Source organism: Nyctereutes procyonoides, unplaced genomic scaffold (assembly GCF_905146905.1).
Source record: "Nyctereutes procyonoides isolate TBG_1078 unplaced genomic scaffold, NYPRO_anot_genome, whole genome shotgun sequence".
Lineage (NCBI taxonomy): Eukaryota > Metazoa > Chordata > Mammalia > Carnivora > Canidae > Nyctereutes > Nyctereutes procyonoides.
In genome coordinates, this window is record NW_026575146.1 from 38,783,074 (window position 1) to 38,799,251 (window position 16,178).

Here is a 16,178-nt window from a genome sequence, read left to right on the forward strand (position 1 = left end):
AGAAATCCAGAATTACTTCTCATAGTCTAATGCTCATCAGGAATTTAATTATTTATTGCATGATAAGGTAAGACAGACCCAGGAATTGATGATTTAGAAGGAGCCACGTTTTACAATTTTTTAGAAGTCTCTTATAGAAAGGATCTACTTCGGTTTTCTGTTATTTCCTGCTGGTTTCCTAGAAGAAATCCCTAAATTGAGCTTTCCAACCGCAGTCAATAAAAATAGTCCCTAACCAACGTTACCCAAAAAAGGCACAATAGTTGAAAATACGTTTCCCATCTCTCCTGCACACATCCACCCACTCCCTCTAGTTCACCCCCTTGAGGTGTACAAAACATAGATTCCTCCCCATCCTATCCTAACTTTTGGCACAGGTGAATTAATTTCTCAAGTATTAACAAAATAGATTCTTCTATATATTAAAAAATTACATTTTAATGGACTTAAATATGTCATAAGTGACTTTAACGTGTCTTTTAAATGGTTTTTGATTAGGTACTTGATTATAAGTCGCATTTATATAGCCTTTTAAAATACTTGTAGGCTCTGGAGTGCCTGGGTGGCTCAGTCAATTAAGCATCCGACTCTTGGTTTCTGCTCAAGCCATAATCTCGTGGGTTGTGAGATCAAGCCCCAGTGGGGCTCCATGCTGCGTTTGGGATTCTGTCTCTCCCCCTGCCTTTCCCCCTCTGCGCACATGTGCTCTTTTTCTCTTAAATAAATAAATCTTCAAAAAAATAAAATAAAATACTTGGATTGATTGCCTTTTAGTGTAATTAATTAGCTACAATAATATTTTGATATACAGATAGTGTTGACTTTTAAGCAAAATGCATTCCAGGGAACTGGAGCATCGTGCAGCCTATAGTAAAGCAGGTAGCACTTTTCTATGGGAAGAGCAGGATAATTGGAGGTTGTAATCCTGATCAAGGATTTGGCATGAAATAAATTGTGGCAGTAAACAAGACTATGTCATAAAAGCCAAGACTCAGCAACTATAACTCTGAAAATACAGAACAGTAAATTCTACTCCAAACCTAATAAAATGGGTATAAATGCACTGTCTACGTCCACTAGAGCACTCCATTGTTATAGGTGTGTGCGCCTGTGTGTATACGCACATATACAATATCACATAAACTGCGATGTTATAGTAAGATAAATTCTAGATAAAATTTGTATGTGAGTAAAATAATTAAATAATTAGTCATTTATAACTGTACAGAAGAGACAATAAGAGTCTAGAAGGACTTTTGAGGGATAATTAGCAGGGGGTAGGTTTCCAATATCTGTCTGAGAATGTTTAAGCTGATTCCGCTTTCACGATTATAGATGTTCCTCCGACATCTGAGTGGTTCAGTAGATTAAATGGTTGATTCTTGATTTCGGCTCAGGTCGTGATCTCATGGGATCGAGGCCCCCATCAGAGAGGTCCATACTCAGCAGGGAATCTGCTTACGGATTCTCTCTCTCCTGGGACACCTGGGTGACTCAGTGGGTTGAGTGTCTGCTTTCAGCTCAGGGTGTGATTCCCGGGTTCCAGGATCAAGTCCCACATCGGGCTCCCTTGGGGGGAGCCTGCTTCTCCCTCTGCCTGTGTCTCTGCCTCTGTGTCTCTCATGAATAAATAAATTAAATCTTAAAAAAAATAAAAAAAGGATTCTGTCTCTCCCTCTCTCTGCCCCTCCTGCCACTCATCCACTCCCTCTCTCTCTCTCTCTTAAAAAAAAACACAAAAAAAAGTTCCTTGAAGCAACAAGGGTCTTTGGAATTCATCAGTGCTGCTTCAAAGGTTGGTATGAGGTACGCAACACATGTTATTTGTTCACATGGAGGGTTGCTGCACAAAGAATTTTTTTGAATTTTTTTAAGGATCTCAAATTTGACCAAAAATATCTCCCTTCACTATTTGCTGCTTCCTCTATTAATTTACAAGTGCTTTGTATTATGACATGTAAGAAATGTTCCCAGAAAAGAATACAGAACAGCTTTTCCTAGTTCATTGGAAAAATTTGAACTTACAGTAGTTTTATGTATTCTCACAGACTTGCCAAGCAAAGGATACACCAAAATCCAACCAACCAATCCAATGCAACCTCAGTGTCTAACAGAAGTCATTCAGCGAAGGCCAAAGGGCAACTGAAACTGGCAGCATATGGAATAAGGAACCCTGAAGCCCTCTAGCTGTGAGCTACTAGCAACACTAATAACATGTAACAAACATCATGTAAATGCACATTCGTACCCGAAAGAAAGTAGAGAAGACACAACCAAAGAAAAAAATTAAGAAGATATAAATGGATCTTGTCAGCACTGGGGATGGGTGTTAGCTTCAGGAATGTAAGGTATTGGATTTTTAAAACCCAGATGAGACAGGAGAGGAGACTTTTGGCAATTCTGGATAAAACATTCTCAGAGATCAGGGTGCCTGGGTGGCTCAGTGGTTGAGTATCTGCCTTTGGGTCGGGGCATGATCCCAGGGTCCTGGGATCAAGTCCTGCATTGGGCTCCCTTGGGGAGCCTGCTTCTCCCCTACTTAAGTCTCTGCCTCTCATGAATAAATAAATAAAATTAATTTAAAAAATATTCTCAGAGGCCAAACCTTCAGTAAGAGGTGGACTGGATAAAAATTCACCATGGGCCAATGACAAAAAGTTGACCTGCCATAAAGTGCATGAGAATTTGTAACCTCAGGCCTCCTTCTCACATGGAATTGAGTTTAAAATTGATACTTCAAGTTGATTCAGCATCACCTATACCAGGAAAGTGGCCCTGTACTGATCAGCTCCTCCAGAGGAACTTGCCTTTATCCTAGGCCATGGAGAATACTAAACTCCACTGTTGTGAAGATGACCTCACAATTGAAAACTGTAAAACCCTCGAGAAACCAAAGCATCGTAACTCTGAATCATCAGATTTAATAAATAACAGAGTAGCTTCCTTCCTGAGAACTTTATTTTTTTTAAGATTTTATTTATTTGTTCATAAGTGACACAGAGAAAGAGAGACAGAGACATAGGCAGAGGGAGAAACAGGCTCCCCTTAGGAAGCCTGATGTGGGACTTGATCCCCGAACTCCAGGATCATGCCCTGAGCCTAAAGCAGAGCTTAACCACTGAGTCACCCAGGCACCGCATACTTTCTTGTGGGGCTCAAACTCATGACCCTGAGATCAAGAGTCACGTGTTTGGGCAGCCCCAGTGGCTCAGCGGTTTAGTGCCGCCTTCAGCCCAGGGTGTGATCCTGGACACCCAGGATCGAGTCCCATATCAGGCTCCCTGCATGGAGCCTGCTTCTCCCTCTGCCTGTGTCTCTGCCTCTCTCTCTCTCTCTCTCTCTCTCTCTCTCTCTCTCTCTCTGTGTGTGTCTCTCATGAATAAATAAATAAAATCTTTAAAAAAAAAGAGAGAGTCACATGCTCTACTGATTGAGCCAGCCAGGCACCCCCCTGAGAACTTTTTTTTAAATTTTTTTTAAGATTTTTTTAAATTTTTATTTATTTATGATAGTCACACACAGAGAGAGAGAGAGGCAGAGACACAGGCAGAGGGAGAAGCAGGCTCCATGCACCGGGAGCCCGACGCGGGATTCGATCCCAGGTCTCCAGGATCACGCCCTGGGCCAAAGGCAGGCGCCAAACCGCTGCGCCACCCAGGGATCCCCCCCTGAGAACTTTAGATAACAGGACAAATGAATGGTGAAACAAGAATATTTAAAATGGTTAAAGATGGTAGCAAGGAATCAAACTTGAAAATGATCAAAGGCAGGGAATGCAAGGACTTCAACACAAGAAAATATGAAACATGGGAGCTGTGTGTCTTCTTATATGTATATTTAAGTTGGATTTTTCTCCATTCACTGAGTTCAGCTGCAATTCATAAATGTCTCTTATTTCAAGGTAAGAACTAGGTGGAAGTGTTGCAATTCTTAAGAAGAAACAACAGATTTGCATGGCTAAGAAGTAGATTAGAAATCCTTATAGAATTTCTTGGTGAGGGATCCCTGGGTGGCGCAGCGGTTTAGCACCTGCCTTTGGCCCAGGGCGTGATCCTGGAGACCCGGGATCGAATCCCACGTCGGGCTCCCGGTACATGGAGCCTGCTTCTCCCTCTGCCTGTGTCTCTGCCTCTCTCTCTCTCTCTCTCTCTGTGACTATCATAAATAAATAAAAATTAAAAAAAAAAAACTTAAAAAAAAAAAAGAATTTCTTGGTGATTGTAAATTCCTATTGGAACCATCTCTATGCCTTTGAACAATTTCGACATTTTTGCAACCATAAGGCATTTTTCTTTTTTCATTTAAAAAACTTATATTTGGCCACATTTGAGTAGGTTGAACTTTAGGCTTCTATTTTTTTCCTTTCAAGATCAGTGGTGACATTGTTCAATCTGTTCATCAGGCTTTCTGAGGGTTTCAGGATGTAGATAAGGATGCTTCTGCGAGATAGAACTTTGTAGAACAAGGGCAAGACTATACTTGAGCAGATCTGGATTCCACCACTCACTGGGCCATTAGGACAGCCATATAAAAACTCTCTTTTTTTAAATAATAACTCTCAATACCAATTCTTCCTTGTTTTGTTTTGTTTTGAACAAAGCTTTGTACTAGACAGGTGAGGTAGAAAAAAAAAGAAAGAAAGAAAGATAAAGAAAGAAAGAAGGAAAGAAAGAAAGAAAGAAAGAAAGAAAGAAAGAAAGAAAGAAAGAAAGAAAAAGAAAAAGTATGTGAAGCAGATTCCAATGGAATGCAATGCCTGCTTGACTGGATTGCATTAAAAGCATAGACTTTATTTTTTTAGAGCATTTGAAGGTTCATAGCAACATTGAGGCAAAGATACAGAGATTTCCCCCTAAACCCCCTGTTCTTACCATATGCACAGCTTCCCTATTATCACCAGAGTGAAGTACATTTGTTACAATCAATGAATCTGCATTGACCCATCATTCTCACACAATGTCCATGGTTTACATTAGGGTTCTGTCTTGGTGTTGTACACTCTATAGATCTGGATAAATTTATGATGTGTATCCACCATTATAATATCATACAAATAGTTTCACTGCCCTAAAAATCCTCTGTGCTTCACCTATTCACCTTCCTGCTCTCATAGCCTCTGGCAACCACTGATCATTTTACTGTCTCCACAGATTTGCCTGTTCTAGAATGTCATATAGTTGGAATCCTACAGCATGCAGCCTTTTCAGATTAGCTTCTTTCACTTGGTAATATGCATTTAAGTTTCCTTCATATCTCTTCACAGCCTCTTAATTCATTGTATTTTAGAGTTGAATAATATTCTATTGTCTGGATACACAACAGTTTATATATTCATTCACCTACTGAGGCTCATTTGGTTTTTTCCCAGTTCTGGCAACTATGAGTAAAGCTGCTATAAACATCTATGTGCAGGTATTTGTGTGGAGATAAGTTTTCAACAACTTAGGTAAATACCAAGGAGTATAGTTGCTCAATCCCATTTACTTTTTGTAAGAGGTTATCTTCTGAAGTGGCTGCACCCTTTCGCATGCCCACCAGCAGTGAATAAGAATTCATGTTGCTCCACATCATCACCAGTATTTGATGTTGTTGGTGTTTTGGGCTTGGGCCATCCTGATAGGTGCATGATACGATCCCCTTGTTTAATTTGTATTTCCCTGATAACACATGATGTGGAGCATCTTTTCATATGTTCATTTGGCATCCGTATATCTTCTTTGGTGAAGTGTCTGTCAAGGTCTTTGGTCCATTTTAAAAATTGGATTGTTTGTTGCTGTTGGTGGATTAGTATTTCTCAATCTGTGTCCTGTAGAGTTCAGTTCCTCTCACAGTCTATTCTTTGAGAAAGAACATTCCATGATCAGGTGAGCTTGGGGAATTCTGAAGTAAACAGAGCTAACCAGTGTCTCTTCAGCACAAGCACAACTTCTCAGACCTTTAATCTCCTAATGTGCGGGGTGTGCTCCAAGTCAGGAATTTGGTAAGCCAGGTCTCTCTGAGTGACTGGACCCCCATTTTTGCTCAGGAATTTGAGAACAGTGAAGAACGCCAGACATTGGCAAATTCCTTTTTGTATCTTTCAGTTCCATTGTTTTGTGTGTAACTACATGGAAACATTTTTATTTATGTGCTATTTCTAAGTCAATTTAGGTGGGAAAAATATAAGTTATACCACTCTATCAAAATTGTAAACCAAATCTGGAAACTCTTTCTTAAGAATATTAACCATCCCTTAGGTCCAGCTCATGTCTTGTTACTTCCATGAAACTTTCCCCAATATTAATGGTACACTGATCTTTCTCTAAACTGCTTTGACCGGGGATCCCTGGGTGGCACAGCAGTTTGGCGCCTGCCTTTGGCCCAGGGCGCGATCCTGGAGACCTGGGATCGAATCCCATATCGGGCTCCTGGTGCATGGAGCCTGCTTCTCCCTCTGCCTGTGTCTCTGTCTCTCTCTCTCTCTGTGACTATCATAAATAAATAAATAAAATTTAAAAAAATAAAATAAACTGCTTTGACCCTTTAGTTTTCTCTATGCAATTTACCTCAAAATATGTGATCCCTCAATAGTTTTCATTATCCCATCATCTTTCAGTAGGGTTCACCTCTTCAGGAATGTACCTTATATTACTGCCGAGTGTCATGTCATACACATGGCCTACACATGGATTTTAATTGAAACTGTCAAATAATTATTTATTTCCTAGTCCTTCCTTCCTTCCCTCCTTCCTGCCTTCCTTCTCCTTTTGATTAAATATATGTTAATTGAAAGCATCATGCTTCCATCTATTTTCCAAGTAGATCACATTAGTATAGAATTAGATCAGCTCTCACAGGCTTTGCAAACTCTTTAAGCACACCAATGCACAGGTGTTCCTAAGGTGCAGACTTTATGCACCTTTAATTATGCATCACAGCATTCTTTGCCAATGACCAATAGGCTATATCCCAGACAAAATAGCAAAGAAAAATGTATTTAATGACAACTAAGTGAATTGTATTTTGACGGTGTAATAAACCATTTAAAAATATGATTGCAGGGCAGCTCAGGTGGCTCAGCGGTTTAGCGCCGCCTTCAGCCCAGGGTGTGATCCTGGAGACCCAGGATCGAGTCCCACGTCGGGCTCCCTGCATGGAGCCTGCTTCTCCCTCTGCCTGTGTCTCTGCCTCTCTCTTTCTGTGGGTCTCTCATGAATAAATAAATAAAATCTTTAAAATATAAAATAAAATATGATTGCAAAAGACAAACTTATATGCAGCATTGCAAGTGTTTAATATATCATGGCCTGCCTTCAGAGTGTTTTTTGATGTTAAGCAGCACGAGCCAGACAAAATTCTTGGTATTCCCATTATAATACAGATAGGACAAACCAGATATTTGTTAAAAATTTGTCATCAGGGAAACCCAGGCCTTTCCATGTCCTAGCTAGCAAGAACTGTGAGTTCTGTACAAATGAGATACAGAAGGCACCAAAATACCTGAATTGGAAATGATTTTATGATTGAACAAAACTCAATACATGCTTTTATCAGGGATAATCATTGTTAATAAGGATCATAAAATGCAATAAACATCACTGAATTATACTCTGAAAACAAGTGAATTTCAAACAAGCTGTTAAAAAAACCAGAACTGCACAGTTTTATCCACAGTGATATTGAGAGTACTGCTCTGATGTGATAGAATGTACCATCTTGCACTCAGTTTAGAGTGTGAGCATCTTCTCAACATCTGCTAGATGGGGCTGAATGAGTCATCAGAGAACAGACGGAATTAATATCTTCATCGATTGTTACTACAACAATTTTGTTTAAAATAATTGTTCACTATTTTGTGTTGAAGGACAATTTCAAGTATAATGCCATGCAAGATACATTTTTAAAGACAGCTTTCATCATCTTATTGAAACCATGATGCGTTTATCCTGGATCAAGGCCATTCATTAAGTCCCTAAAAATAGATAGCAAGATGCTGCCGGACAAGGACATTCCTCGATAGTTACAAACGTGAAATACCCAAATAAAGCATTTGTTAAACTTGGCATTGAAGGGTTACGTTTCTCCTATTGAGATAATAAGATTGTGATGCTCAAAGACCCACTTGTGAGCAGCAAGCAGTGAATGTGTCCCATCAGTCTCTCACGTTGTGTGTAGATGACTTTCCCTCACCCTGCCTTCCCTGCAGAAGTTCAGGGTTCAAACCCTGTTCAAACCAGTCTACGGCATTCAAACCAGTCTATGGCAATGGGGATGGGGCCCACCCCTTATTTTTTAAAAAAGATTTAATTTATTTATTCATGAGAGACACAGAAAGAGAGGCAGAGACACAGGCAGAGGAAGAAGCAGGCCCCCTGTGGGGAGCCTGATATGGGGCTCAATCCCAGGACCCCAGGATCATGACCTGGGCCAAAGGCAGATGCTCAACCACTGAGCCATCCAGGTACCCCTCACCCATTACTTTTAATAGGCAACCCTACAAATTGCCTTTTACTTGTGCTTTGGCCCCACAACAATGGCCTCAAGTAGACATTCGGTTCCTGACAACACCTCTTGCAGAGTCAGAATTTGATTAGCAGTTATGACTACTGAGGTCTTATCTTTCCCTATGTTATGTTTTGTCCCACAAAATGCTTATTTCAGTCCTACAGGCTGGACATGAAGGGAGACATCGGAGGGTTGTCACGAGTGCTTCACAGAGCTGTGGCCGGTTTGGTTAAACATGAAAATGGTGTCATCGTTAAAATGGTTGACATGACCTTGTCATCTTTGTAATTGGGGTGAGTCTCGAAAGACTGATGATGCCATTTAACATTGTGAGCAAAAGGAAGATGAAGAGAGGAAAGTCTACTAGAGGCATCTTCCTGGACAAGAATGGTTGTTTGGCCAAGGACATCTGCAGTGGTTCATCTACCACAAAAACCACATGCTCCAGGAGTTTCTCTTACCTCCAGAGGCCTGGGACAGGGAGGAAGGGGTGAGGGTACATCGTGATCAGCTGTAATACAAGCATTTATCACATTCATTCATCATTGTTTTTTGTATAAACATTCTGGGGGCAGAACTAACTAGAAAATGGGATCTCTCTCACACATAGAATTTTAGAAGATATAAAATATCCTACATGTGTAAAGTATTATCAATTACTTATTTTTCCACCCCCTGGATTTCTCCTGCCCTCCTGATCTGCTTAAAGCTGAGGTAACCGCCTCACATCCCCACTCACACCCCCACCTCCACCAGGCTCACCCCACTCCACACCCAATGTGTCAGAAATCACCTTGTGCCTCTGGATTAGCTGCACCCCGCAAACTGTGAGTCTATGGCCCAGACAATCCTGCCAGGATTCTAGGGAATTCTGTGTGTTTCCCTATTACCAAGCTGGCCTAAGAGAGAGGACAGCAGGACAGGGGACCCATGTCACACCTCTAGCACTCACAGTCCCCACTTGGCACCTCCTATCTGGGTTGGCCCTGTCACAGGCGTGAGTCTAGTGTGTGCACTCTGTTGTGAGGCATGGATTCATCCTCCAGACTCTGTTCACGGGGCACCCCTCCCCCATCCCTTCTCTTGAGGTGGAAGTTGTGCCCTGACCTGTGTGTTGGGATAGCAGTCCTAATGCCCTTGTCTGGTCTTGTAAAGCCCAGTTCCCAGGAAAGAAGCATGTTCATGACCCCAGGATGGAGCTATGATGCATCCCCCAGCATCTCCCTGCAAGGAATGAAAGGCCGCCCTTTCTGGCTGCTGGGAGTGCTCCTGGCAGAAAACCTTTAGCTGTCAGCCTGCTGGGGGACTTTTCCAGGCTAAAGAGAGCCTCCTGGCCCTAGCTGGGGTGGACTGTGTTCAGTGACCACTGGAACTGGATTGCAAAGGCCCATCGCCTTTGTAGGAACTTGGGACAAGCTTAAACACGTCACCCCAGTTTCAGACCTCCTGGCGGGAGGCCTCTGCTCATCCTCTCCTTCTGGCAACACTTTGACCTGTCCTTCCCTTCCTCAGATGTTGATCTCAAGAGCACCACTCACTGACCTCCTGCAGGCAATCTCCTCAGCTCAGAGTCCAGGGGAATGCAACCTGCCACACACCCTAGACCCAGGCCTCCAGGGTTCCACGCCTTCCACACCTCCTGGATTCTCTTGCAAGGCTCTGGCCACTTTCTTTCCAAGTATTTTCCCGAAAGGGACTTGGTTCCACAGCTTTACAGTTGTGGAAGAAGGTAAATTTACTGAGGTTTCATGCAAAAGCTTATGGGAGCTTTCCCCTGCACAGAAGCATAAATGCTAATATTTCCTCTGCCTGAGAGATCTCGATGCTGTATTACAACTATTTTCGCTCTGTTATTTGACCCAGTTTTCTTCCAGTTATACTTAGAACCCTCTGACTTTTCTGGAGCAACAAGATGACCCGGCTGTGTCGACTTTTAACCACTTCTGCTCAGCCCAGCTGCTCTAGTTAATAAGTATATTCTGGGGTTTAGCAGATACAAAATAAACTGCCATATGGAGACATAGAATAAAACAGGTTGCATAACAGCAAAATGACACTGACCACAATTTTATCTTTTCTTATCACAATCCAAAAAGCACCATGAGATCTTGAAGAACTTATGAGCATGTTTTATAGACGTTTCAGGTAACAGAGATTTGGAGGTGCGGAGTTATCACTGCTCTAAAGCCACATAGAATGCGGACCTCTGGTACATTGCTGTTCTCGTCTCTGTTATGCTTGAGACGTGAGGTGCAGAGACATTGGTAACCTGGATAAATGGTTCTAGTTTTACCAAAAATGTTGTGAATCTGGGTAAGCCTCTCCCCCACATGCTAGCCTTCTGCTGTCACTTTGGTAAAAAGTGAGAACTGGTTGGGATGTTGCTATGGACTCAGGTATGTGCCCCCCCCCCTTTTAGATGCATACATTGAACCCTAATGCTTAGTATGTTGGTCTTGGGAGGTGCTTGGGTCATGGTTGGGATCAGAGCCCTTATTATACAGGGTCTGAGAGAGCTCCTTGCTTCTGCTATGAGAGGACACAGCAAGAAGCTGACACTCTGAGACACGGAGGAGGATTATTCCCAGAACCCCACTGTGCTGGCCCCCTGGCCTTGGAATTCCAGCCTCCAGAACCATGAGGATAAATTCCTGTTGTTTATATAAGCCTCCCACTCTTGGTATTTTGTTAAAGCGGCCTGACAGGCTAAGGCAGGTGTCAAGCTCTGTTCCTATGGTTTCTCATAAAGTTTATTACATTAGGGAATTGCTGTTCAGGTCCATAACATCTGGAAGTAGGGGCAAAGGGACCCCCAAGTCTGCATCTCCCACATTATCATATTCCTAGTGGTAGGTTCACTGCTCACCCCCTGGCTGGCATCTCCCCTGAATGATAGACAAGACCACCTACTTGATCATAGGATTTCCCTTTGGGTTATTTGTGTTTATTTGTTCTGCCTCTGTGGACTGGTGTTTGAACTCCTGAGAAGGAAGAGCAAAACTGTAAAATGAAACCTTATCATTTTTAGTGGGGATTGTATGCATCGTTTTGACCACAGATGGTCTCTGCAGTTTTGAATCTCTGCCCCCACTCTGTGTAAACATGGGCAGGATACAGAAGTCCCCTGTACCTTAGATTCCTCCTCTGACAAATAGGGACAACTATTAGCATCTAACTAATGGGCTTAATGGGAGTCTTAAAGGTACTGATGGCCTGTAGTAAGGCTTAATAAATATTGTTTTCATTTTTATTATTTGATCTGTGATGTCATGATCACCACATAAGATTACGTGGGGTTGGATGATTACTATTATAAAGATGTAATTAAAGTAAAAAATAATATTTACAATTACAGGGCATCATTTAGTCTTAGACAATAGCTAAATTTTTGCCTTCTATCTCATGTTATTGTTACAATCACAGGAAGAGGAAAGACCCAGCATTGAATCTGATATAAATGTCTAGAGAAGAAATAACAATCGAATAGCTAACAATTTCTGAGCTCAAAATTCATTCCTCAGCAAAAATAGAACAGTACAGATTTCTCACATACTCTACGTTCTGACAAGGGAAAAAAATAACTCAGAGGGAAATGGATAAACTAGTGTGGGAGTGTTTCAAAGTGGGCTAGGAAAGAAAAGTCTTGTGGCTGCTCCTTTAAAGTTCAGTTGAGATGAGTCTATTCCCTACACAATAAGTAAAGGCACAATTTGCAGTGTATGTTTAATTTTTGCTAAAAATGTGTGGTTAAGAGGAAGCCAAGGAAATATTTTCATTTAAGGGAAGCCAACTTTGCTGTTGTTTTCTGTGTGGGTGCAAAGTGCTGTGTTTTTATTCTTGCCAGTCAATAACCAAAATTCAGTCTCCATCAATCAAATGAAATCTCTCTGGTCTTGGAGGAGGTTAATGCCGACAACAGCACGATCTCCAATGAGAAATGTATCTTTCTCCAGTTGAGGTACACATCATTCTGATGGACAACCAAGAAGTTACTTCCAATGTTCTCATAATGCTTTTCTTCCTTGAATTTAAGCCTTTTATGTAGGTCACATCTGAACATAAACTAGACCCCTTGACACATTCTCTTTGTACAGTTGGAGCCAAAGAGGGAGATGTGCAGTGTTCTGGGAGTGATCAGAACAAGGTTAAGAATCAGATTCACTGAGCTCTGGCCCACTGCTGGGTAGTCCTCCAAGTTCCATAAAACGGAGAAAATCACACTATCTCATGGGACTTTTGTGAGAGTTAATGAAGTCATATATGGGATATGGGTTCATCAAATAGGCAATGTAAGTAGCGGTGAAAGCTCCTGAGATTTCAAACTGCCTGAATCTGAGCCCCATGTCCCTCGCTTCCTGCTTATGTGATATTGAAAACGCTGTTTGGTTCTTCATCTATAAAATTGAGAGAATGATATCTGTTGCCCTCTTAGGGTGAGTTGAGATGAGTAAATGAAATAATACATAATAACAATTTGGCTAGGGATGCCTGGGTTGCCCAGGGGTTGAGCCTTAGGCTTGGGTTGTGATCCCAGGGTCCTGGGATCGAGTCCCTCATTGGACTCCCCATAGGGAGCCTGCTTCTCCCTCTGCCTGTGCCTCTGCCTCTCTCTGTGTGTCTCTTATGAATAAATAAAATCCCCCCCAAAATAGTAACACCTTGGCTACTACTGGTTAATATTATTTCTTCTTGCTCTTCCCTATTGAGAAGTCCATATTTCTTTAGTCTTTTATGGTGGGGATTCTTTTTCAATGCTTTAACCTTCCTTGATTTTTCTTTCTTCTGAATGCCTGTAGTAATTTCCTGTACCTGCCTTATAGGATTTATTCCATTGTCAGTTTTCTGTCAGCTTGGCTGGGCTATGGTACCCGGTTTTTTGGTCTAACATTAATCTAGGTGTTGCTGTAAAGGGCTTTTGAAGAAGTGGCTAACAGTTCCAATCAGTTGACTTTGGGTAAAGAATATTACCCTGGATGTGAGTGGGTCTCATCCACTCAACTGAAGTCCTTAAGAGCAAAAACTAAGATTTCTTGGAAAAGAAGAAATTCGGCATCAAGACTACAACATCAGCTCCTGCTTGTCTTTCCAATCTGCCAGTGTGTCCTATAAATTATAGGCTGGCCAGTCCTTGCTCCAGTTGCTTGAAATAAAACATAAATCATATACCTCAATTCCCCGCCCCATATATGGGTTTTGTTTCTCTTACTGCGTGCCACTCTACCCCTATCTTTATTGTTCTGTATGAAAATTTTAGTTGTATGTGACATCTATTCTGGAGAGTAGATCTTTGTATCTTAGGCACCAAGTAAAGACTATCTACTCCAGGGCAGCCCTGGAGCCCAAGTGGCTCAGTGGTTTAGGGCCGCTTTCAGCCCAGGGTATGATCCTGGAGACCCGGGAACGAGTCCCGCATCAGGCTTCCTGCATGGAGCCTGCTTCTCCCTCTGCCTGTGTCTCTGCCTCTCTTTCTTTGTGTCTCTCATGAATAAATAAATAAAATCTTTTTTTTTAAAAAAAAAGAAGACTATCTACTCCATAGTGGATCTGAAGTCACAACTTTCCCTCCCCCCTGCTCAGCCCTTTTCATTTGGGCCTCTACAATATATAAACATTTAAAAAATTAGTTATTGCTGTAAAAAAAGTATTTATGAAAATGTAAGGATTTGACATGTCTCATAAAGGTAGTAGATTTGGAGACAGTTGATTCATATTCCCTCACCCTACAATTGGGTAGACCTTCACAGGGGCTGTTCAGACAGAGCTGTTATCCAACATACCTGGCCATAGACATCTGTGTTTGCCAACACTTGACGCTTTGTATGCATTTGTTTTAAAAAGGTGGGGGGGGGGCGGGGGGGAGTTACTGGGGGATTCATTTATTTTTGTCATGTTTTTATCGGAATATCCAGTTTTGCTTTTAAGGTTGTGTCCTAACGATATGTGGGACTCTAAGACTATCTATTCATCCACCTCCTCTCTCTCCATCATCTATCTAAATTAAAGAACCTAATTATTTGTAACCTAGATGCTTAATTAAATATCCTAAACAATTATAAACCTTAATTCCAGAGAGAAAGAAAATATCAGAATCTTAGACTAGGGTAAAGGCCTTGAATGTAGAACTCCAGCAGTGGCAGGTCGTGATGGGGTTTGGCCCAACCTGAATAAGCCAAGGTCTTGACTGAAATGGACTGGGGAAACATAGATACATTTCTATGGTATCAAGTAGAAGTAAAATTACTGTAACAACTTGGGACTACTTTGAATTCATTGCCCTCTCCAACAGAACAACAGCAACCATTTCTTGGTTTCATTTTGTTTACTACTTGTTCGGGTTTATTTGCCTTGCTTCACTGTGCTTAATGAAATTAAATTATTCTGGAGCCGCTCCCGATTCATTTCAAATTAGAACCAGACTGAATTAACCTCCCTAGACAGAACCACTGTGGTCTGGTTTCTGTGAAATGACTTAATATGAAGTGAAGTTATATTTTCTGAAACCAGAAATTTGAGATGCTTTATTAAAACCGTCAGCTACCACCATTTCAGGCCTGTGTGCTTGTATTTTGGGCAATTCAAAGATAAGGGCCAGCTACATCCCCGGGTGCATTTGCATCAGAATGGAGAAACCCGGACTAAGAAAATTGCCACCAGCATCTGCATAGTTTAACTAACGGGAGATGAGGGCTGGAACCCTAAACCTGTGACAGAGGAACTGAGGCTACCTTTAGTCAACGTGGGCAACTCTTAAGCCACACTGGGCTCCTTGCTGGAACCCTCTTCTGCAAATCCATTAGATACCCCCAAGTGTAGGGTGGGAGAATGGGAAATGGTGTCAGCAAGGAAGGAGCTGGCAAATAATCCTGAAGGGATTGGAGGGATATGTAGACCTGTATGTTGATGGTGCCAATGCTAAACATTAGATGCTGGAGTGAATAGGCTTGCTTAGAAAGGAAATGTCATTAGTTGCTGCTGGCCATGCCTCTGTCCCCTCAGCCACAGCATTTTAGCACATGTCACCTACTAGCACTGACATCCCTTTGCTGGCAGGCTTTCTGTCTGTTTCATGTGGTGGGACAGAGGTGTCCAGAGGTGCCCAGGACATCCAGTCCTCTCAGCACACTGCAACTAAAGATTGATGGGAAATAGTGTACAAAGACCCTGTCTCTCTCACTCTTGGGAGGCAGGGAGGACCTCAGGCACAAATTCTGTATTGTTCCCTAAAATTCTCCCGCAGGACCAAGCTGCAGTTGCCCACAGTGGTAATTGGTTCAAGAACACATCCTATTTTGTGCCCCCTGCCACCTTCCCACTTCTTCACTCTCTTGGTATTTTGAAGATTCCTTCTCAAATACATCACTTGCTTCAAATCCTTGTCTCAGAGACTGCTTCTGGGAGGAATCCAGACCAAAATAACATGTATTCTCCAAAAGTTTCTCCTTTGTCTGTGGAATTGAACGGTGAATGCCTGGTCTTCCATCATCTGTGTTCATTCATTCATTCGTTGACTCATTCTCTTTTTCAGAAAAAAACATTGATTGAGTGCATATTTGATGCAAAGTCACTGAGCTCCATGCTGGAAAGGCAGCAGAGAACAGACATGGGTCCCGTCGCCTAAAGCAACCTGTCCCATAGAAATCTCAAGTGAGCCACATGTGTAATTTCAGTGTCCTAGTAGCCACACTGAAAACAGA